Consider the following 24,244-nt stretch of genomic DNA (forward strand, 5'->3'; position numbering starts at 1 on the left):
TTCCTTGAAACTTAAGGATTTTGATAAGTTTCTACTTTGATGGTTTCTACTAGCTCGATTAGTAGAATGAGGACCTAGATGGGTTATCATACACTATTTTGTGATCTAACCTACCTCGATTAGTAGACTGAGGACCTAGATGGTTTTATCACATGCTACGGTAATGAGTTAATGGCCATTAATATTGTACTCCTGTATGATATACGTTCTTACGTCATATGTTTTATAATATATGTTTTATGATATAGTCTTATGATTTACGATATATGTTTTTAGTAGATTTTCCTTGCTGTGCATTAAGCTCATTCCTTTTATTTTAGATGGTATAAGAAAATGAACTTGGAAGACGGGACAGATTCGTGGCAGCTTGGCATGTGTATTAAGGATGGATGGATTGAATGGACTACGAGAAGATTGAGGATGGCGTTGTTTAAAGTCTTTTAATTTATGTTTTATGTATTTCCACACTTATTTTTTAAACGATTGATTAAAGTTTATGTTCTTATGTTTTACGTACTAAATAATGGGTACCCATACCTTATTTTGTATTTCGTATCGTATTTTGGATTTTTAACAAAGTTCTAATATTTTATGTATGTATGTATTCCAAAATAGTAGTTATGTTCAGAAGTTTTTAATGGTCCGAGGTCTAGAATTAGTCGGGGCATTACAAACCAAGACCGTTACACTGTGTAGTTAAAATAGTGCAGGACTTGCTAATCAAGTCATTTTATTAAAAATGTGATCCTAAGGTTAACAATTGGATTAGGGTTAAAAGATTTTGACCATAAATGGTTAATTTTTCATTAAAATGGATATTAGTACATGAGATCCCAAAAACAAGGTTTAAGTGTTAAATTACAACTCTCAAAAGTTATAGACAATCAGTGGCCACTCTAATGGCAAAATACAAGGTTTTAGGCCTTTGTCCCTGTACTTTCCCTCGACCGTGTTGGACGAGCAATAGACAATGTACACCTCGCCCCAAGAGCTCTACAACTCATGGTTGATCCAGCTTACCCTTGCCTTTACTTGCACCATGCAGCGCCCGTGCGCCAAGGCCCAACAAGAAAACCAAAACAATAATCACATGTAGCAATAATAATATTCAATCAAGCTTATCTCATATAAACATAAAACAGAGTATGAATATTCAATTAAACAATGGTAATCACATAATCTCAAGTTATCAGGGTTGGCACCCTTAGGCCGAGCCCTTTATCGATCTAGTTGGCCCCGGCTCACTTAGGCCGGGCCGCGCTCAGTATGCTTACCATTAGCCCCGGCTCCCTTAGGTCGGTCATTCTTGTATGATAAATCAATATTATAAACACATATTACAAGCAACCGGTAATTGGGAATCTTAGTCTCGTTTACAACCACACAGGGTGTAGTTTTCTTACCTTGAATTTCGAGCAGAGATAATAAAACGGTCCCGAGCACGATCCTCCATCCAGAGCTTTGGCGATAAACCTAGTCACAGTGCCCAATGGGTAATTGTTAACTTCCAATCCAAATAAATACTTAGGAGTTAAAAACTAGCCTCCGGGACATCAATTTCTACTGAACCGGGTAGTAGAAATTGTCCCGAGCGCCTAGGTTCGAGCCCTCGAGCCTTACCAAACCTAGAAACCAACCTAAGGCAAAAATCCCTAGGCGGGCCGCGACCTGTCCCCAAGGGTTGTGACTTGCCCCCAAGTCAGAGGCTATACCCCCAAGCCTCAAGGGGAGGTAGGTCGCAACTTGCTCCCCAAGGTCGTGGTGCCCCCCAAAACGAAGAGCACACGTAGGGCCTGATGGGGACACGCGCCACGATGCCCCTGAGCATGGTCACGGCGCGCTCCCTTCAAACCCAGAAATTATGGGTTTTCTTCACACTTTTCCCAGCTAATTTTCCTAGAATTCAACCCAGTAAAACTCCACAAACACAGCCAAACTTACCCATGAATTTATGACCTTAACTCACCCAATTTAACATAGAAAACTCAACCCCAAACCAGTCCAATTCTAGCTATAATTCCAAACCTCATGCAAGCTTAACCCATAACATAGCTCAACATAATTAAAGATTCTGGTTTGAATTTCTTACCTCAAGGGACAACCTAATTCCTCACAGTTTCTCTGAGTATTCCTAACTTGATCACCCAAATTTCCTTTTGCTTTCCCCCTTAGCTTCAAGTCCTCAATTCCAGAGTTTGATTCCCAAGTTTCTCATCTAAAACTCAGCAAAACATCCAGCTTGTCACCTCCTCAATCTTCAAGCTTCACTTAGCTTCACAAGAGAGAGTGAGAGAGAGAGTACGTGGGAGAGAAAAAAGGAGAGTTTGGGAAGCTTTTCCCTTAAGTTTCTGGTTACTTCCTAGGACTTACTGAGCTTATCCCCAACTTAAAAAAATTACCCCCATGCCCCTTTAAGCTTACTAATCTTCCAAGGGTACTTAAAGGGTAAGATAGTCATTTTCCTCAGTTCCCGCTAATTCCTCAAATGTTCCTAATATCAACCAATCAACCCCGTCATGTCCAATTAATTACCAAACATTTATTCAACATCCAATAGTTCCCAAAATATTCTCTAAATTCCCAAAAATACCCCTAGCCTCCCCCGAGCCGAGTATTAAACCCCGTTGTGAATGTTTCGCTAATACACTGACTAGGACCGTCTCGAGTCATATGCTGCAAATATATCCACATAATAATGTGGTCTCAACAATTTATCACACATAATTGCATTTATGCCCTCAACGGGTTAAAATTACAGTTATGCTCTTATAAGCTATAAAGGGCCCACATGCATATAATATATCCATATAATCATATTAATCATGCATGCCACATAATCACGCATTTAACCATTTATTCACACATATGCCAATCATGCCCTCCTGACATGCTAATTAAGGCCCTTAAGCCTTATTAGTGATTTTGGGTCATTACACTCGCATACTTAAGTTGAGCCACTGCTCTACCCTTATTATTTTCAAGCTTTATGCTTGAATCAAATGGTGTATTTGCCTCTTTGATTTTGAGATGATTAAACTTGTCAAGCACTTTCTCAACATAGTGTTCTTGACTTAAGGCATAATCCCCACTATTTCTTCTCACTTTTATACCCAAGATGGTATCAACATGTAACGACCTGACTATTACTAAGGCCTCAGACCATTAAAAACTACTATGACATAGCTACTCATTTGAATACATACATAAGAAATAACATAACTTTATTTAAAACCCAAAATATTGTACCAAATACAAAATAAGGTAAAAATATAAAATGTGATATGGTATGGGATCCCATTGTTATAAAACATAAAACATAAACTTTAATTGTTTAAATACTAATTGTGGAAATACATCAAACATAATTTAAAAGACTTAAACAACGTCATCCTCGATCTTCACGCAATCCATTCAATCTATTCATCCTCAACACACATGCCAAGTTGCCACGATTCTTTTCTGCCTTCCATATTCATTTTCCTGCATCACGCTAAAAATAAAGGAATGAACCTAATGTCCAGCAAGGAAAATATACTAACAACATATATCATAAATCATAAACATAAGACTATATCATATACATATACTATAAACATATGACTATAGAAAAAAAGTATACCATATAGGACTACAATATTAATGGTCATTAACTAATTATCATGGTGTGTGATAAAACCATCTAGGTCCTCTGTCTACTAATCGAGGTAGGTTAGATCACAACTATAGTATATAATAACCCATCTAAGTCCTTTCTCTACTAATTGAGGTAGGGTAAATCATAACTCTAAACCATGAAAATGATAAAAATTATTGGGGCTTGCTATCTAAGCAAGTCATATGCCCAAGCGACTACAAAACATATTCTTGGGGCTTGCTATCTAAGCAAGTCATATGCCCAAGGACTACAAAACATATTTATACATATACATATTATAGCATAAAACATATCATAACATAAACATACAAACACATATAATCTAACCTATTTTCCGTACCAAAAACTGGCATATTTGGGAACAAGAACAGGATTTGGAACACTCCTAAAACCAGTAGTAAAACCATGAGTTTCTAAAGAAAAATAGATGAAAAGAAAACTAAACCATCCAAGAAGAAACTTATTGAAAAGAACCTTAAGTTTAAAGAAACTTAAACACCTAACCAAGAATCATAAACAAGAGTTAGGATCTAAAAGAAAATAAAAGAAAACTAAAGAACCATGAAGAACTAAACTTATAGATATGACTTGATCTATACCTCGTTACTGAAATAATTCTATATCTTACTTCCCAAGTGTTTAGAAAAGCTTAGATTGGAAAAGTTTTTATCCCAAAACCCAAGTGTTTCTCTCTATAGTAACCTTAGTAGCTTGGAGGCTCTGAAGAATACTTGAAGAATGAAGAAAATGGCCGAGTACTAGGTCCTATTTATAGAGTTCAAGGAGTGAAGCTAACCCCTTTTAGAATGAATATAAAATGAAAAAGATTTGAATTTTCGTTCAGCAAATGCCCAGAACTCGGTCAAAATCGTTCAAAGGTAGGTCCAAGTGGTTAAGGCTGTTTTTAAATTTAAAATCCCAAACTTTCAAAATAAATGCACCCGGGGCGATATATCGCCTACCTTGGGCGATATATCACCTAGAACATTTTCCCGAGCCCTGTTCGTTCATTCGTGCAAAGTCGACGTGTTTTCCATATCTTCCGTAGGCGATATATCGGCCCCTATAGCTGCGATATATCAACATACATTGATATATCAAACACGTATTTGAACTTTTTCAGCATATTTTGAATTGATTAAGCAGCTTTGATTGAGTCAAAATGTGATCCTAACAACTACTGGAAGGTTCTAGAGCTTTTAGATATTTCTTTTAATTAGTCTATTCATCAATAATACTTAAATCCTTAATAAACATGATTATGACAAGTGTCACATTCTTAATAATTCTATCTAAACCTTAGGTTATAATAAATAATATTCCTAGGACGAACCATATTAATCAAACCTTATGTTATAATTAATATTTATAAACTATAGGTTAAACTTATAAAATCCAAATGTTGCTATGAGTTTCCAACTAAGTCCCGGCTTTAACCAAAATCCACGGAAACTAACATACTACTAACTACTATTACTATCTTGCTAAGTAAATATTCTGGGACACTACACAACCTCTCCAATGTCTTTCATCTTGAAAGTGGAAGATAAAAACCTCTTTGTTTCTATTATGCCTTTCATATCATTACTCAAAATCAATATATCATCAACATATAGACACACCAAGATGACATAGTCATCATAAGTCATAGAGTATAAGCACTTGTCTGCATTATTGTGTCTAAACCCATCCAAATTTATGGCTTTATCAAATTTCTCATGCCATTTTTCGGTTCTTGCTTTAAAACATATATTGATTTAACAAGCCTACACACTTTATGTTCATTTCCCCTTAGAACAAAACCCTCCGGTTGTTCCATATAAATCTCCTCATCAAGATCTCTATTTTAGGAATGTCGTTTTGACATCCATTTGATGAACATAAAGGTTATATATTGATGATAAGGCAAATAGTACTCTTATTGTAGTTGTCCTAGCAACTGGTGCATACGTGTCAAAATAATCGATTCTTTCCTTTTGTTTAAACCCTTTGGCTACTAGTCTTGCCTTGAAGGTTTGATGTGCCATCGGTGTGATATTTCCTCTGAAATACCCACTTGCACCCAATTGGTTTTGAACCTTGTTGAAGGTCTACCAATTCCCATGTGTGGTTTGATATAATTGAATCCATCTCATCACTTATTGCCTCATTCCAAAAAGTAGAGTCTCTCGAAGACATTGCTTCTTGGAATGTCTTGGAATCACCCTTAACTTGAAGAGCCATAGGAAATTTCCATGTGACTACTTGAAGGTTTCCCTCTACTAAGTAGAGTGTCTCCACTTGAGAACATGTCTCATTTGATCCCAACTCTTTAAGCATTTGGCATGTCCGAGGCAATATAAGTTGCTCATCAACCTTTGGATCTTTCTCTTTAAGAGATTCTCCAACACCTGTGGGTTCTTGAGAATTGCTATCACATTATAACATATTCTCAAAGAACTCCACTTCTCTTGATTCTATTATCACGTTAGAATCCCAGTCTAATAGCCTATAGACCTTGCTATTTAAGGCATAGCCAACAAATGCACACTTTACGACGATTGGACCCAACTTGGTTTTTTAGGCACTGTGTTCTTGCAATAAGCAAGACACCCCCAAACTTTAAGATAGCCTAGGTTAGGCTTCCTTCCTCTCCATAACTCACATGGAGATATATTGTTCTTTTTCATAGGAATTTGATTCAATATATGACATGCAGCAAACCATGCTTTACCCCACAAATTATAACACAATTTAGCATGTAAAAGCATAGAGTTAATCATTTCAAGATAAGTCCTATTCTTTATTTTAGCTATTCCATTTTTTGTGGAGTGTATGGTGTAGTGAATTCATGTATAATGCCATGTTGTTCACAAAACACATTAAAATAAGTTAAAAAGTATTCACTACCTCTATCACTTCTAAGAGTCTTTATTTTCCTTTCCAATTGATTTTCTACTTCAGATTTATAGATTTTAAATGCATTAAATGCCTCATCCTTACTCTTAAGAAAATACACATAAATATATCTAGAGCAATCATCTATAAAAGTCATGAAGTATCAATTTCCTCATCTAGTCAACATGCCATTAAATTCACATAAATCACCATGTATTAAATCTAGCAAGTTTGAACATCTATCAACAATTGGAAAAAGTTTTTTTTTACCATTTTAGATTTAACATATAAATCACATTTATCATGCTCATTCACATCACAATTAATAAATCCACATTTAACAACTCTTTTAATTGTGCTATAACTTATATGACCAAGTCTATTATGCCACAAAGTAATAGAATTGGAATTAACCACATTGCAAGATTTTGATTCCATATCATTATTGTCACTATCAAGAGTACAATGTTTGGTCATTCCATCACGTATAACCCTTTTCCCACAAAAATTCACAATTTAGTCAAAGTGAGTTTACCGAATTCAAACTCTATTTTGATACCGAATTTACTAAATAGACTTCCACTCATAATGTTTCTAGTAATATTGAGAACATATAGAACATAAATTAGGGTCACTTTCATTCCATTAGTGAAGAACACATCAATGCAGCCATTTCCAAGTACATTGGATCTCTTTTCATTTGGCATTTGGACTTCAAGTCCCTCCTTTGCACTTTCAAAGGTTTTGAAAACAATTTTATCATAGGTTGCATGAATGGTGGCACAAGTATCACACCACCATCCTTGCACCTTTCCTTGGGTTGCATTAACTTCACTCAAGGTTGCAATGATCTCAATATCAAATGCATTGGCCTTGGTATCTTTACTTAGGTTTGCAATGATCTCAACATGTTCACCTTCTCTTAAGGTTGCATTAGTCTCATCACTACATGCATGAACTATGTTAACTCTCTTTAGGGTTATCATACATTCCTCATTGAATGAATTAAGTTCACTTAAGGTAACAAAGATCTCATCATTACTTTTATTAACCCTAATCTCATTATGGTTAACTATACAATTGTTATATCTCGCATGATGATCAATAACTTTATAAACTTGGGGAACTTCTAAGGATTATACACAATAAGAATATTGTTGTCCAAAATCTCTATTCCAAGCCTTCCCTTATTGCTTGAAGCTTCAACTAAGTAGATCAAGTTTTGGGATTTAACAAGCCTTAAAACTCATGCAAGTCAAGCAAAACTTGATGAGTTTCTCAGAGAGAACTTTGGTCTTTGAGAGCTAGAGAGAGAGAGGTTATAGAGAGAGGGAGAGGTTAGAGAGAGAGAGAGTTGGAAAGTGTTATCAAGGCTTTACAACTCTAATAACCCATATATATAATGTACGCATCATCATTAGTCAAACCAATAGGATTAGAGCATTCAAAACACATCATTTGGAGCATTTTGCGTAAACTGTACAACCCTAAAAGATCGCCCAGGCAATGTATCGCCTTTCAGGTGATACATCTCCTGCTAGCAGGCTATGCATCACTTGCTAGGGCTTTTGAAGCCCTTCACATTTTGGCAATGCTACGCCACTTAGGGGGCGACGCATCGCCACCCCTCTGACTTTGGACCCCTCTAATTTTCCTTAGATTGCTCTAAATACTACCAATTTTTTTGGGAATGTTTGGATATCTCATTGTATTACTTTAGAACCATAAAAGTCACTTTTAGATGTCTTCTACACAATATCATGCTTTCACTTCTCTTTAAGTGAAAATCGTTAAGTGTTTTGCACCTCAACGTGTAAACATCTTAACAATTATATTTAACCAATCGCAACATGCTCTTGGTCCAGAGATTGCATCACTTTCTGATTGTATCCAAAGTAGGCGTCCATGAATGACAACAACTCATTTCTGGAGGTGGCATCATTGATTTGGTCAATTCGAGGGAGCAGAAGGCAATCCTTGGGCATGCTTTGTTGCGGTCGCAAAAATCAATACACAATCTCCATGTTCTGTTCGGTTTGTGCACAAGCACCAGGTTGGCGACCCATAAGGGATAGAAGGCTTCTTGGATGAAGCCATTCTCTTCAAACTTCTTCACTTATGCTTTCAGAGCTTCATTCCTTTTGGTTTCTAGGGACTGTCACTACTAGGGAACTAGAGGTGCCTTCGGCTCTATGTTCAGAACGTGGTTTGTGACCGACGGGCTGATACCTACAATGTTGCTGTGGGACCAAGCAAAAACATCTTGTTTTTTTGGCAAGAAATTGATCAAGTCGGTATTCACGTCGCTACTCAGGTTCTTCAATTCTACTTCTTCGAGCTCTTCGACCGATCCAACCAGTCTCTCTTCGCCCCCAAAGTGAGTATCCAACTCCTCATCGCTTTGGGACTCATCTCATAAAGTGTTTAGACTTGGGTCTTCGTTAGTGGCAACACTATCCATTTGATTGCTGTTGGCGACGTTGTTCCTACGATCATTGTTGGTGACCACGTCGGGGGAAGCCTCACTAGTCGAGGCCCTGTCTCCCAAGCCACCTACTTTTGTTGCCTCGCCCATTAGGGCCTTGCCAATCTCAACCTCACCCATCAGGACCTCGCCTATCTAGTCCTCGTTAATCAGGGCCTTGCCTATCTTGACCTCGCCCATCAGAGCCTCACCTATCAAACTTGTCTTTGTCGTCGCGATGGTCTTCTCATCAGATAACTGCTTTATACCTTGAACTCCTTGGTCATCAAAGATCATGCTAGCACTACCAACACTTCCATTTCTATATTTTTTGATCGATGCATTGTAGCATTCGTACTCCTCTCGCTAGTTTCCTCTTACGCAGCCGATACATTCGCTAGTGGGGAACTTAATGGTGAGGTGGAAAATGGACGTTATGGCTTGTTAATCAATGAGCACGTGACTTCCTAGCATGCCGTTGTGTCGTGATGGGCAATCAACGGCTGTGAACGTCGCCATGGAAGTGGCTCTCTAAGGAGAATCACCTAGAGTCACCTGGAGCTTGATGTATCCAATAGGGGACAAGCCCTTGCCATTGAACCCATAGATCATGGTTGAGCACGGCGCGAGGTCACAAATAGACAGTTTCATTTTATCCAGACATGACTTGTACAAGATATTGAAGAAATTGCCATTGTCGACTAGGACTCTTAGCACCTTTAGGTTAGTGATCTGACCTGCGAAGATCATGGAGTCGTTATACGGGTAATGGACATGTCTTGAATCTTCGCTTGTGAATAAAATGTCTTGGTTATCCATGCGTGAGACCTTCTTGGTCTCTCTTCGTTTGTCATCCCTTTGTCTGCTTGATGTCGCAGCTCGCGTGTATACTTCTCCCGACACTTGTTACTGTCTCCTGCAAGATGTGGTCCTATACAAATCGTGACAACGGTAGCTATCACTTCTTGAACCTCACCTACGGAGGCTGGCAATCACGGTCAATTTGGTGGTGACCACTGCCTTTGCCTTCCGTCATTTGGACCATCGTTCTAGTTCTGGCCTTGGCGACGATCGACGAAATGAGCCACATGTCCTTTTCTAACCAAGAAGTCTATCTTGTCCTTTAGTTGTCGACATTATTTAGTGTCTTGACCATGGTCCTTGTGGTAGCAACAATACTTGGTCTGGTCGCGCTTGCCTGGAACCTTCCTTATTTGAATTTGTTTTTTGTATGGTGCCTAATTCTCAGTTTCCATGAAGATATTTTCACACGTCCAGGCCAAGGCGATGTAGTTGATGAAGCATAACTCATAAATAGACTTTCTTCCCTCCTGCTTTGGTTTTTTGTAGTCTTGCCCATGCTTGTAGGAAACTTGGTGATTGCTTGCTCTTTTCCATTACCGTTGTTCTCGCTACCCTTCCAGTCCTCACCATTATTTTGACCATGGTTGCAAGTCTTGATTTGGTCCACATTCTTCACCGCCTCATCTATACTGTGAACTTATTTATGCGGTCCAAGAAATCATGCATCGAACTAGCTACCTTCTTGGTTAAGTTGTTCCAGAGTGGGCTTTGGACTCTCATTCTCGCCTTGCTTCAGGTTGGCAGGTGGTTAGCCTCGCGATGGTGGACATAAGAGTTATATAACTGATGGTAAAAGTCTTGAGTGAGTTTTTCATAGGAGACAATGGATCTAGGATGGTACTTCCAAAACCATTGCTTCACTACCCCAACCAACGTGGCTGGGAAGACCTTGCATCATGCATTGTTTGACACCTTGTGAATCTCCATCTGAATCTCAAAGTTGTTGATGTGCTCCAAGGGATCTCCCTTGTTGTCGTAGGATGCCATCAACAGCCTCCTAAAGTTGTCAGGTAGTTGTGCGTTGGCGATGGCGAGACAGAAGGGGCTCAGCTAGCTTGGATTCAAAGTGGGATCACCATTCTTGGTCCTGCCCACTTCCTTGATTGCCCTTCCTAGCTCCTCAATAATGGTAAGAACTAGGTCGTTGGCGACTAGGACCTCTTGACCCTTGGAAACCGGGACCCCTTGACCGTTGGCGACTGGTGGTCGCCAATGGTGATCTACTTGCTCTTCCCTTTGAGAATTTAGATGGTCATGCAAGTCACGTTGGCTCTCCACATCCCTGCCTCGGGCGTCACCTCACCGGTCATTCAGATGTTTGTATATGTCAGGTTCATTCCTTGGTCTTACTCTTTCTCCATGAAGTGTGAAAATGCTACTAGTGTGGGCGCTATTGGTGTCCTTTTCTCGCCTATGTGGTCGGCTATGGAGTGAGCAGCTAATCGAGCCTTCTCCATGGTCCCAGACCTGGGGTGGTCGCTGTCCTTCCTGGTTTGGAGATTGAGAGGTTTGTCTTGCTGGGGCCGAGATCTCTCGGAGTTTGCAATGCTCGTGGAGTGATGAGTGGTGGATTGCTCCACCCCTTCTTCGTCCAGGACATGGGGTTTCCCTGAAGGAGTTTGGCGATGACTCACTGCCATATGTACTACCATCTTGAAGGCGAGGGTTGCCTCTCGTTAATGCTGCTCCATGTCCCGTCGATGGACAACCATCTCGGCTACAGCGGCAGCATTCATGGTGCACAACCTTGCCATTTCTTGTCTCAGGGTGGCGACGTCCTCCTGTGCCGCCTTAGGTTGTTGTGGGATGTGGTCTCCATTTCCTTCATCCATGTTCTCATAAGGGTGCTCCTCAACGTTTCTATAGTGGAGGAGGAGGATTTAATGGGGCCACATGGCCATTTTCTTTGGCTAGACCATGCGTAGGTGCCATGGCCAGCGAAAGGGTATGCTACCTTGGGTTGTAGGTGAGAAGATCACACCCTGAGACTCACACTCTCAATGAAGGCACCAAAATGTTGACTCATTTTTTCGTCAACTTGCACAGAGCAATAAATGAAGAGTTATTTTCTATGTACAATCTCAAGGCGAAACTTAATGATGATCCAAAGAAGAGACAAATAATGCAGTAATAAATGAATGAGACAAATATTTATAGTGGTTCGACCCAAAAAAGATGACCTACATCCACTTTAGTTTGTATTATTTCTGATGAACTTTGAACCCTCAAGAACAAGCTGAGTTTGATCTTGTTCTTGGGGAAGTTACAGTAATAGAGAGTAGGAGCTCTCTCTAAAGATGAACAATTACTAACATGTTTTTTGACTGACCTTGTTACATTTTGATTCACACTATTTATAGATGCAGATACAAGTAGGGCTTAAGGTGGCACCTTGTTTCCCGACTAGGCTAAATTTTGGTACACTTGGCTGGAGAGAAGTTTCTGTCTCACCAAAAATGGTAATCTGATGTGTCCTATTCATTTAAAGGTTTGAAGGCACACTTTGGTTCAGAAAGAAGGCTTGGATGGCGAGGCCCACTGGCGAGCGTGGCTGGTTATCGGGGCTAGCGACTGGCGAGGGCCTCGGCCGACCAGCTACGATTGATGACGACTTAGTTGGTGCTTGTGATGTGTGTTTGTCCAACTTGTGCATCCGACTATAGCGATTGACAAGAGCCCTTTTCTTCTTACGATTGGTGTTTGCATGGCCATCTAGGGATCATTTCGCTTCCTGCGATTAGAGAAGCAGACCAACTCTAGTGAGTCTTGCCTCTTCTTATGTGTTGGAAGAGTGGCAAGGGCCACTCCTCTCGGGTTCTGGTGGTTTTTGTTGTGTCTTGCCACTTTGTCTTGACACGTCATCACCTCGCGGGCCACCACGTGGAAGATTGTTTGGTATTGAGGAGGTAGATTTAAAATTTAAATGAAAAATTAGTAAATTATCTATTATTATATAATATATATTTCAATTTTTATTTAAGAGCCTATATGTAGTTTTTTCTAATTTTTTAATCTTATTTTAGAATATTTCATTTTTTGAAGAATAGATTTTGGATGATCTAGACTGAGACTTCTGTTGAGATTGGTTAAGTTGTTTACACAATGTGGTGCAAAATATTTTACAGTTTTCACTTAAGTTGAAGTGAAAATATGAGATTTTGTAGTAGGCATCTATAATTGACTTTCATGAGTCTAAAGTGATACAATGAGGTATTTAAGCATGTCCAAAAAGTATGGGAGCATTTGGAGGTGTTTAAGGTCACTTTGAGAAATTAGACCTGCTTATATGGCGTTGCATCGCCACCTTGTAGGCGATGCATCACCTAAAGTGTGAACTACGTAATGAGGCCCTACATGCGATGCATCGCCTGATGCCTGATGCCTGATGTGTCCATACAATTATGTGGTTTTAGTTCCAAATGATGTGTTCAAAGCACTAATCCTATTGGTTAGACTTAATGATGGTGTCTACACTATAAATTAGGGTTATTAGAGTTGCAAAGCCTTGATCATACTTTACAACTCTTTCTAACCTTTCTCTCTCTCTAGCTCTCAAAGATCATAAGTTTTCTCCAAGAAATTCACCAAGAATTGTTTGAATTGTGCGAGTTTCAAAGGCTTGTTCAATCTCAAATTTCATTCTCTCTTGGTGAAGCTTTAAGCAAAATGGAAAGACTTGGAATAGAGATTTTGGACAGCGATACTTCTAGTGTATAAGCCTTTAGATGTTCCCCAAGTTTGAATATTCAATTGCTCAATTCAAATGTTATATTTATCTAAATCGTAACTTTTAATTGTGTTTATATTGTAAGTATTGATGATTAAATGTTTATAAATTCATGTTATAATAATTTAATCGATTAATCTTTAATTATCAAGATTTGCATCATACCTTGAATGTTATTTGATTATCAAGATTTGTATTCATACTTTGAATATGGTTCTTGATTAGTTTCTAGGGTTTTTAATATTGAATTAATTCTTCTAATCATTGTTAATAAAGAAACTATAAGCCATAAATTCCCAACAACTTCTTCCCTCCATCTCTCCTCTCCTTCCACTTACTCTCTTGCCAATAATTTTTTTGCTCTTCACCCACCTCTTTTCCTCCTACCAAATATTGAGACCCTGTGTTTTGTTAAAATGTTAAAAGTAAGAATATATAGATAGATTATTTTATTCTTGTATTTTGGTCGATTACCTGTTTTGACCATTTTTTAAAAAAAAAATTAACTTTTGGACTCTGTATTTTGTCAAAATGTTAAAAGTTCGTTATAAAAAGTACAAATTATGTATATATAAATTTATGTTTTGTGTAAGTAACACACTATAATGAACCTTGTATTTTAGCCTATTATGCGTTTGGACCTTTTATTTTTAAAAATTAACTTTTGGACCTCGTGTTTTGTCAAAAAGTTAAAAATATGAATATATAAATAAATTATTTGAACCATATATTTTGGTTGATTACTCACTTGGACCCTTTAGTTTTAAAAATTAACTTTTGAATCTCAAATTTTGTGAAAAGGTTAAAAATAAAAGAATAGATAAATTATTTATTTATTATTATTACCCATTTGGACCCTTTTATTTTAAAAAAATAACTTTTAGACTCTGTGTTTTGTCAAAATGTTAATATGAATAGATGGATTATTTATTATTATTATATATATATTTTTTAACATATATTATAATTACTATTAGAATAAAAATATTAAAAAAAATAGAGTTTCTCCTTAATTAATTAATAATCATAGATTATAAAAGTAGAATAAAAAAGGACGTTTATTCTTATTATATTGATAATTTAATTAAACAATTATTATAATTAAATATCTAATCAAATTTGAATTCAAATTATTTATATTGTTTAAATAAAAATTTAAATAAATAAAATTGGAATTCAAATTTAAATTATATATGTTGTTAAGATAAAATTTAGGAATCAATATCATAAACAAATGTATTTAGAATTAAAAAAGTATAATCGTAGAAATAGAATGGAAAAAAATTTGAGAGAATGAAGAGACTGATGATCAAGAGCTAACTGTGTCTATCGACCATTAATGAAGAACTGCTGATGGGATATCAGAATTGCCATCTTTCAATAATTTTATGTTTGATTCACAATTTATATATATGTATATATATACACATGCACATAAAAAGAGCCATATAGAACATATAGAACCATAGTTTGGTTACATACCTAAACTATTAGTTATCAAATGAATTCATAATTTAATTTTTTTTAATATATAATAATACTTTAATATATATAGATTTATATACTTTCAAATGGCCATGTCCATGTTGAGTATATCACCAATACCACCAATGTTTGGTATCTTGGTCCACTTGGCTACTGAATATGTTTGACTTAAGACTTAAATTAACTATTGCATGCCACATATATGAAAAAGAATAAGAAGCTTTTACATCAGTAATGAATTATTTAAAGCTATGGAAATACAAGATATTTACACTCAAAATTCTTCTTAATACTCTTCTTTCTCGAGGCAAAGTTACTTGCACTACAAATTTTTTTAGTATATATTACATTAAAAAATAACACATATTTAGAAGCGTTATTAATGGGTTATTAAAAAAAAAACACGGAACTATTGGCGCCATATGAAATACAAGATATAGGCGGAAAATGAATTTTTTTTGGGTCTAATCTCTTTCAGCCAAATTTTAATCCCTAAATCTAAGTTACCCAAACAATTTCTCTCAGCCTCCATCTCTCACTCTCGTCTCAACTCATCTCTCTCTGCCTCATGAAGTCACGTCGATTATAGCTTCCAGAGTTCTATCTCTGCCTCACGACTTCACGCCGACTATCACAAGCTTTTGGAGTTCTATTTCTCTCAGCCTCCATCTCTCACTCTCGTCTCAACTCATCTCTCACTGCCTCACGAAGTCACGCCGATTGTAGCTTCCAGAGTTCTATCTCTGCCTCACGTCGACTATCTCAGGTAATAGTCTCTCCTCTGCTTACATTTTTTTTAAGGTACGATATTATATGAAATATGAAATATAACTTTCTGGGTGTCTCTCTCTTTACACTTTGGATGAAATCGATTTGGGTTATAAAAAAATATGGTGACTCGAGTGTGGTTGGTCAACGTTCTGACTGTTTTGGAGTAGATTTTTTGAGCAATGGATACTTGTAATTTGTAGGGCTGAAACTAATTATTGGTTTTGGTATGATACTTCATTACATATATTGAGAGTACTTTTAAGTTAAATGCCTAAGGGGTGAGAGTTTTGACTGGTTTCTACAATGAGCTACAAGTTTGTTTCTTTTGACTGGTTTTATAATTGATGACACTTGCTGGTTGCTAATGCTTATTTGGACAGCTATTTCTGATCCTTTGGGTGTTTATGTTTTTGAATGGTTGATGAGTTTATGTTTTTTCAATAATATATAATGGTCTCACAGTTTATGTTTGTGAGCATGTTGTTTTCTGAGTTTCCACCCCCCTTTCCCTCTGAAGCTTCAATAATATATGGGAGAGGATACTTTAGTCTCAAATTTCAGTAAGTTGGTTTGCTCCTCTCCTTTTCTTTTTCATAGCTGTAGTTGATTTGATAATAAAGAATGTTGGCTGATGTGAAAAATGGAATAACAAATGGAATTCTGTAAGTTGTTTTCCCTCTTGCCTTCGTGCAATTTGATCTTTTAAGTGTCTCAGGTTTTAGTTATCAGATGTATTTTATGACCAGTTCGTTGTTTCATTACTGTACCTTTTATAGATTATGTTCCCTCTTGGTTTTTCCCCCTTGAAGATGGTTAGATTATCTGTAAAAGTTTATTTGGACATAGAAGGGCACTGTTTACTTTTGGTTAAAGTTGTGCATTTAGTATTTTCTGTATTTAGTTTATAAATAATCAATCAGGACATATTTTGTGCGTACTCATTGCATAGGTGGTTGTATAAAGTTTAACCATCTAATGGTTATATTCAGTGGGAAGGGAATTTTCTTTTCCGTAATTATTGGTTACATGGTTTCTTCTGTCAATTCTCAATCAACTTTTCTTCATTTGCAGCAGGATGTAGAAGGAGGTCAACAACCATCAAAGGTATTGAAAAGCTTGCTATTATAATTTGTTATTCTGTATTACGTGCTATAAGGGTAAATATATAAACTATATGACAATGTAAATTAATATATCACTAAAAGGCTACTGTCACCTGTAAAGTGTGGTATCCGGAGTTTCAGTTATGGACTTTTTTTTCTTCTTTCTTTTCATTAGTGGGTTGTTGAGAAACTGGAAAGAAAAACATAACTACTGAATTAACTTTTGCATTGGGACTTCAAAGTTCATATTCCCATGCTGATATCTTTTCTGATATATGGGTTGGTAACTAGACTTATAATTGGTTCCAATATGTGAGGTCAAGTGATATTTATTGCTTCTGCTAGATTCCGTACATGGTTGAATTAACATGTGTTTGCTGATTATGTATTGAAAAGAAGACGCTATCTTATAAGCATTTGGTTGCATACATATATGTAAATTGACACCTCGACAATTTGTACCATGTATTTGCATGATGTTAGTTTGGCTTCCCTTTATATGATTGTATTTCTTACTACGAAAATATTGAATTCAGAATTATATCAGGTATGCAACACGTCAAAAGCGAGCTGATGCTAAGAAGGCATTGAAAGATCTTCTGAACAAAAGCGGGGCCTCCAAATTTTCATTTCAAGTAAACTATGTGCATCATTTATTTTCTTTTAATTTTTTAATTAAACTCCATTCCATTACATGTCATGTTGAAATTTATTATAATGTTTGCTGTTCTTGCTCTATACTTTCGCATTATTCATTTTCACTTTTTGAGTATTGATTTGTTTTTATTTCCACTTTTACCTAGGATGATGACTCAATGTGAAGACTTGGTGGGCAGGCAGATAAATCAGATAACTCTCGAAAGAAACATAAGCCAAAGTATTCAGCTAAGCATGCTTACAAAGCTCAATAAAAGAAAACTAAAGGTGAGTTTTTTTATAATTTTATTAAATTATCATATTTTTTTCTTAGTTATTTAAATTAAGGGTGAGGAAATACCATTATATCACTACCACATCAAAAGTTGACGATTTTTTTTTATCTCAGTTGTAAACTTGAAAAACTTGGTTATGCATCTTGTGATCACTGCAAAACTGTTCCGTGCAATTAGCTTCCTATTCATTATCAAAGAATTCATATTGTAGCACTTTTTTAAAATTTTCTTTATGAACATAGCTTAGCTATTAGACGAATTTATGTAATGGAGAGTTTTATTGTGGGTCAAATTTATATAATTCACGGCTCAAGTAAATGTTTGGGTGCATTGTACAAAAGAGAAAAAGTTAACTTTTCATTCCCCTGTGAGAAGTAAATGGCTGTTTCTATTTATTTCTTTCTCAATTGTTTGCGCAGTATGTGTAAGCGAAATGCAATTGAAGATGCTCGAAAAAAGCTTACTTTATGAAAATTACCAAACATAACTTATGATACTGTCTTGTTTATTGTTGGAAATATGGAACCGCCAAGTACATGTCAATTTGATACTGGTATGTGCCCTTCTATTGACATATATATGGATGCCTAGTGCAACAAAACATGATTATGTATTACCAGAACTCTATTGACAAATAACTTCCTATGTTTTCAATAGATTGACAGTTTCTATTCTACGCTCAAAATGACGTTATTAAACATTTTGGGGTCTGTGAAGTGCATTTAGACGAAGAATCATACTATCTTAGATACACTTTTAACCAATAAACATCTCATTTTAACCAGCAGTCATAAATTTTATGACAATTACACCTAAATAATCTCAGAAAAATTATTTTGGCTAAAAATAAAAATAAAAATAAAGACAGATGAATATGAGAAAAACTAAAAACCATATCTACTGAAATTGAAAGTTGTGAGAAAACAAAAACTGAGAGAAGTAATGAAAATAAAAAAAAAATTACAAAAAAAGAGAGATGAACAAAAAACAGTAAATTAAGATAGACGAATTATAGTAATCAGTAATCACTATCAACAACTCATCGTCAAGTAAAACAAAAGAAATAAAAATCTATACAAAAATAAAATCAATAGAGAAAAAATTAAGATCAAGAGATTTGAGTAATAACTTAAAACAATCAGATCATGTATTAACTGCAGAAAAGAAACAACAACTCACAATTGAGCCAATGACCGGAAAAAAGAGCAGAAATGGCTGGATCTTGGCTTAGAATCCATGGAAACCGCACGCTCCTCAGGTTCCGTCATCCAAGGATGTTTTATGGGGTTGTGATTTTTTGATTGATTTTAGGTCCTAGTTGTTATTGGGGTTGGTATATTTTGCAATTCGACTTGATATATGCTTTGCTTGTTTGATCCTATAAGCTTTATTGTCTATGGTATGAGGTTTTAGTAGCACAAGAATGTTGATATTTTTATAATCAATGATCATTTGAGCATGTAAATAATATCTATGTCTTTGTTCATGTAATTTTTATTTTGATCTTATAAGCATGTTGTTCTTTCAATATGAGATAATTGTGACATGACTTTTTGATTTAGTGGCTTCATTGGATTTCAATTTGGAAGGAACTTTATTTGCAGCAGTTTGCAAGAGGTATGTTCTCTTTTATTTTTGTTAAAATATTTTGCAAATGTTAGAGGAGTTTGAATATCTTAGATATTCATCCATAGTGAAGTAGGTCCTGAGATTATTATTATTGTGTGCTGCGGTGATAACGGAAGGTTGAGAACTTGTGTGTCTTAGTGAAGTAGGTTCTGAGAAATTTGTGTGCTGCGGCGAGATAAGGAAGAAAACTTGTGTGTTGTTTGAATATTTTGAATTGATAATGATTGATGGTTGGTTAATAAATATGGCTGAAAGGTTTTCTGATTTTCTGTTAGTTATTTGATGTATATCTAATAAACTTCAAAAACTCACATAAATTTGAAAATCTAGCAAATCACTAGGTAGAATCACATGAGAAATCAAACCGTACACCATAACCTAACCCTTCTAAGTAGGATGAACTCATAGTATAATTTGCTGAGTATTGAGACCAAAAAGCACCAAAAGGAGAATGGTTGAAAATCGAGTATACAACGAGAAAAAGTATCATATGGATCAATAAGCATGAAAAATGAGAAATTGCAAACAGCAAAGTGTGTATTGACTTTGTTGTGCTGACACCAATTAGCTAACTTAGTAGTTACTAATTTGATCATTTCTGGCCAACAGAAATGCTGCAGAATATTCCTAAAGAAAAGAAAGAATAGAATACAAAATTTAGTTTACAAGAACCAGTGCATTCATGTCCAAGAGAAAAGTCACTCAGTAATGATTTTAACACTAACTTATTTTTACACACCATTAAGACACAATGGCTCAAATATTTACATGTTATTAACTCTTATCGAAACCCCATGAGCACAGAAGATTAAAAAGTATCCCAAAAATTAGAATTTCCCTTAACTTTATGGGAAAAGTGGGGTAACAATGGCAAACTTAAAACTATGTTGTTGTAGAACCTAAACTCACCCTGGTTTAATAACCTGTAGCAATATGGAAGCACAGCCACAAATGGACTGAGTTTGAGACGCTCCGCAAGCAGCTCAGATAGATATCTGACACCACAAAACAAAAACAAAAACAGAGTTAAGATCAAGCTTTATATACAAAAATCATCATAACACATACGATTCCCAATTAAATTATGCAAAACAAACAAACATTAATACTATATCAAAAAAAATATTATTAAGAATATAATATTTATATAACTAAATAGAAAGATTAGACAGATTCTCATAATAAATATATTTCTTCTATATAAAAAGTATACAAATAACTGAAATTTTTTATTGTAGTTTTCCCCTGGTCAAGACAAGTCGTTTTCACATGGTAGTTTAATGTTCTGTTTGTATCCCAGGAAACTAAACTTTTTATGGTATTCCAGTTTGTTTTTCCAATAAAATCTATAAAGAGAAGAGAATAAATGTTAGTGAACTGGTATCATGGAATTTGGTTTTGAGATTGTTACCTTTGGAGTAAGATAATGAATAAGTTGCATTTTCAGCCCCATTTCGTATGGACAGATAGGAGCTTTTCTCAGTAATATTATATTTCTGTCTTATCTCTCTCTCTATATACTCATCAATGGGTTCTTACTCCTCAAACTACTACTCATCGTAAAACAATTAACGGTGTGACCCATCAGCTCAAACTTTAACTTGATCGTCAATACATGTGCATAACAAGTATTGACTGCAAATGGATCAAAATGATTATGACTATAATCATCTCTGCTGATAGTGTTGTGAATCCTTAATCAAATACAATTGATCAAATAGCTTAAGAATAATCTTATAGAACTTTAGACAGAGAAAATTAAAAAACAGAGGTGAGAAGAAGAAGAGAATTTGAATGAAATAGCCACATTCTTTATTGCTGAATATCAATCCACATTACAATCTTGAAAGCCTTCTATATTAGTTTGTTTACAAGATTACAGAGCTAATACAATGTAAATTGTCATTAAAAATAACCTGTACAATGTAATGTCTATTTATAGACAATTATACTTAACTAACATTACTAAGAAGAGTAAAGCAGTTAAGTTGTTAGTGACTGAAATGAACAGGTCAGCATAGCTGACCGAACCAATTCCTACAGATAGTATTAGTAATTTTTAGAACAACCAGATACTGCAACATGTAGCAGCTTAAACTTTTCCTATATAGTAGTTCCTAGATGTTGCAATAGATCATTTCAATTATCAAGTGTAATTGCTCTGATGCATGGGCATATGTTATTTGCAGTGCATATAAGTAGACTATTATGGATTTAATAAAAAGAAACCCATTATAATTCATATACATCTTGACCACTACACTTGCATCACACCTTATATAGTCAGCTGCTAAAATACTAAAACCAAACTAAATCACACCTTTATAGTTCAGCAGAATATTCATCCATAGAAGAGAATCCTCTGAGAGTCAAAGTAGAGTCCAAGCCTTACTATATTTAGGCACAAAGGAAAGAAAGAGAAAAATTGATAGTCACAATAGAATTAGAAATTTATATTAGAAAATAGAATCAAAATTATGATCCAGAAACATAAACATGAAGGAAACTGTCTGTCTATAACTGTGTACAAAAACCATTATCCCTTCTAATAGTACAAAGACTAGAACCAATATATAAAATGGTTCTGAACTGAACCGAGCATCTTGCTCTTTAAGAAACTTGTCTCCAAGCATCCGAGCAAGATTCAAGCCTGAAGAAGAGGAAAAAAGTGACTACTTCTTTATTTAAGATTATGGTAGTCCAAAAACAAAAAAAATGAAGTTTAAGTATCGCATAATCGTGTTTCCCCATCTCTCAGTGGCTCTCCTCTTTCTTCCAGTCTCAGTCTTTCAGTATGACTAACTACTCTATGGTCCTCCGTCATCTTAATCGATTTCCCATTGGCACTGCTACAATTAAACATATTCAATATAAATTATCATGTTGCTGGTATAAATTACAATGCAGGTACTTCTATAATTATATTTGGACCACATCTAATAAGTATTAAACAATAATAATTTTACAGAGATATATTTTAGGAAGACAAAAATAACATGATACGTGAAAGTAGTTACTAAATTGTATTAAAACGTCATAAGTTCATTGTCATGATCATGCGTGCGTTAATGTATTTCATCAATTGCTTAAGTTTATTCTGTCTGAGTTTGTGATTTATTTGAATTTCATTGCTGGTTGGGTTGGTTCATGATATTTTAATTTTACAGAGATATATTTAAGGAAGACAAAAATAACATGATACGTACTTCATAACACATGCTGAGTCCCCCACATTTGCACATTGTGGAAAGAAATTTTCAGCACCATCAGACCATACCAGAAGCATTGTTGCAGTACAACCCTGAGTAAAACTAGTTATATTAGCACAAACTATAGCATTATCAACATTCATCACTACACAAAATTATCAAAAAGATATCAAGTGGATATATGAATACACCATATATGTAATAATATATATTTATGTTTTTTTTATTTTCTGATTTTCCTGCTTGCTGTGCACATTTATAGGGGCGGTGACTTTCTTTTTAAATATTTTTTATACACACTAAAACAAGAGTTTCAAATAATAATAACAATACTAAAACATATACATACATATGTATATGCTGCTAACATTGTCTTATCTTCTTCTCTGTTTTTCAAATAATAATAATAATGCAATACAATTCTATGAGATTAGTGAATAGTAATTTGAGTAGACAATTATTAAAAAGTTTAATCAGTGCTTGGGTTGATTGTCTAAAAATTTGGATTTGTGAAATGTTTTATTTAATATCTATGTGTCTTTGAGTGAAGCCCAATTAGTTGTGTTTCTTTTGGTTTGTGTGAATGAAGTTTATTTTTTCTATTTAGTGGCTATAGTTTAGGTATTTATTAAGATCTATTTAATACTTTATATTTTATTAACTAAAAATACTCAACTATTGTTGAAGCCATGTGAGTGCCATGGCCATTTTAATCTCTTGGGGATAAATATTCCCCTGTATTGGTTCTATTTATAGGCTTATTTTTTTATGTCGTGAATTTACTTATGAATCTGTGAGCACCAATAATTTTTGTGTTGTAGATTGTATGGTTAACCTCATCTCTTTCTTGGCAGGTACCTCTCTATTATGATGGGATTGGGGGCATACGTTTGTCATTAAAACTTTCTGACTCTAGCCAAACACCTATAGAGGTATGGATTAGTTTGAGTTGTAGTATCAATTATAGTTGTTATTTCACTAATATCTGCATTAGAATCAATGGCTCCAAATGAAAAATATTAGATTGGATTGGATCTGGAGAAATTGTTGCAGAAGGTTATTTTATTTCAAGTGACCCAAAGGATGAGGTTCACCATATTCCTCTTGGGCCTAGTGTTATGAAAGTGGGGATAGATCTTATGTGAAAGAATGATGCATTTCTGTGGAGGCCTTCAACATTTATGTCTACTATAGAAGATGCTATAGGTAGTATAATTGCATGGCTAGTTGATAAAGTTATAATTCGGTAATTAACTTTTTTTATGTACTCTTTTAGTTTACTATAACTTTAAGTTGAAGCATTAATTATTTAAATTTTGTTGTAGCTAAGCAAATGGACTCACAACAAAGACAAGTGCACAAAAGATGATGAATTGAAGGATGGAGCAAGTTTCACGCATGATTTACTTTTGTGTTTCTTGTATTGTTTCTATTTTTCATTTTTGAAGTAAAAATTGTTCAAGATTATAAAACTTTATTATGTTATGCTTTCAAACTTAAGTTAGAACTAAGATCTCATGAAGTAGAC

General features: G+C 35.2%; 1 long non-coding RNA gene across 1 annotated transcript; it reads left to right on the forward strand.

Moving 5' to 3' along the window:
- Nucleotides 1-19,460: 19,460 nt before the first annotated feature.
- On the forward strand, nt 19,461-23,811 carry LOC133826558 (uncharacterized). The gene is made up of 3 exons (XR_009889325.1): nt 19,461-19,495; nt 23,571-23,648; nt 23,740-23,811. It is a non-coding gene; the product is annotated as an uncharacterized LOC133826558 (long non-coding RNA).
- The last annotated feature ends 433 nt before the right edge of the window (nt 23,812-24,244 follow it).

Source organism: Humulus lupulus, chromosome 1 (genome assembly GCF_963169125.1).
Source record: "Humulus lupulus chromosome 1, drHumLupu1.1, whole genome shotgun sequence".
NCBI classification, from domain to species: Eukaryota; Viridiplantae; Streptophyta; class Magnoliopsida; order Rosales; family Cannabaceae; genus Humulus; species Humulus lupulus.